The sequence below is a fragment of the Arachis ipaensis genome, chromosome B02 (assembly GCF_000816755.2).
Source record: "Arachis ipaensis cultivar K30076 chromosome B02, Araip1.1, whole genome shotgun sequence".
NCBI lineage: Eukaryota > Viridiplantae > Streptophyta > Magnoliopsida > Fabales > Fabaceae > Arachis > Arachis ipaensis.
Window position 1 is genome coordinate 106,323,651 of NC_029786.2, and position 1,585 is coordinate 106,325,235.

Sequence of the window (1,585 nt, forward strand, 5' to 3'; positions counted from 1 at the left end):
AATTCAATTTTTATTGATCACTAAAAAAAACATAAAATAAATAAAAAAGAAAATTTTACACAAAATATATTCAAATCCAATTTTTTTTTTGTGAAACACATATTAAAAATATAATTATTCATATGTCTACACTAAAATAAGCTAACATATAATAAATAATGCTATACAAGTAAAAAAATTTTGTCAATTAAATTTAATTAAATTAGTTTAATATTAACAAAAGTTATCTTTATCACTCTTATTCACCCGCTATCCAAATTTTATTGTTGAACTTAATTGGATTTGACTAAAAAAATTTATACGTGTAGTGTTTTTCATATATATAAAAAGGTGAAAATTCATACGCAATCGATAGCTAAGAGTCGTTAAATAAAAATTTAGTTAAATCATTTAACAGCCCTCAGCTATCAACTTCACGTGAAGTCGGCTGCATCTGAATTTTCACAAAAGTAGAGTAATTGTTACACTTAAATTCATATATAAACTATATGCTAATTTAGAAGTTCAAAAATGATTTATATCAATATATAAGAAATTAGATTTACATATATAATATATAGTAGCTAGATATAGTACTAAAGGGAGGAAGGGTCCTTGCAATGCATGAAAGCCAATGTCCATTATTGGTGCTTTTTGGCTTCTTCACCTTCCATTCTCACTTGTAAGCCCTTCTTCAATTCATTTTCTCCCTCTCTCTCTCTCTCTCTCTCTCTAAATTTAATTTAATTTGCTTCCAAGCAAATGGGGTTATTAATAATATACATGCTATTTCTTTTGCAGAAGTTAAAGATGCTTCCATGACACTATCTTTAATTTCTTCTTCATATTCTTCTTCTACCACTAAATTTCAAGTAAGTAAGTGCTCTTTTCTTCTTCTTAAGGGAACTTAATTAAGTAACTTGGTCTAGTCAACTCATCAATCTTATTAATCTTCACTTTTATGCTCTTTTTTGTTCACTTTTTTTTTCTTCCTTCTCATATTACTTTTGTCTCCTTATCCTCACTTTATATTTGTTCCATTTTCTGGAATGACCTAAAATTAAACACTTTTTTTTTTTTTTCATTTTATTTTCCTTTATAGATTTCACATGATAAAGCCATACAGAAATTGAAACTTTATTTAGTGATATATGAATTACTATGATAATCTAGGTTCTCTCTGATTTTCAAGGTACATTATTTAATTATTATTGTTTAATTCTGTTGGTAATTTTAAATTTGAATTATTATTTTTCCTTGCAGGAACTCTGAATTAGGTTGGTTTTACATAAAATCATATATCAATTTAAGAGAATTTAATTATATGGGTATGGAAACTGCATATCTGAAAGAACATGAAGGAATTGTTCACAATTCTGTTGGACAGCTGTCATCAGCAGCAGCAGGTTCTTCATGGTGGAGTATTAGTGCCTTTGGATCTCATCAAAATCAATCATCAGTTTATGGAGACTCTTCTAATTATAATAATAATAATAATAACCAAATTATGAAACCATTTTCATTGGAGCTTCATAATAATAATAATTACATAGACCAACTTGCTTCTTCTTCCACTAATAAGCAACAACAATTCTTGGATATGGAT

The 1,585-nt window shown here is 26.9% G+C and overlaps 1 protein-coding gene and 1 long non-coding RNA gene across 7 annotated transcripts in view; both read left to right on the top strand.

Annotated features, from left to right (window-relative positions):
• Positions 1 to 1,585, top strand: part of LOC107626325 (nuclear transcription factor Y subunit A-10-like) — a 13,394-nt gene that overhangs the window by 7,611 nt on the left and 4,198 nt on the right. The gene's annotated exons all lie outside the window — the stretch shown is intronic.
• Positions 509 to 1,452, top strand: LOC107626330. Of its 2 annotated transcripts, none has more exons than XR_001617524.2 (3): positions 509 to 661; positions 781 to 855; positions 1,243 to 1,452. It is a non-coding gene; the product is annotated as an uncharacterized LOC107626330 (long non-coding RNA). The 2 variants fall into 2 exon arrangements; XR_001617523.2 differs by having other exon boundaries at positions 781 to 851.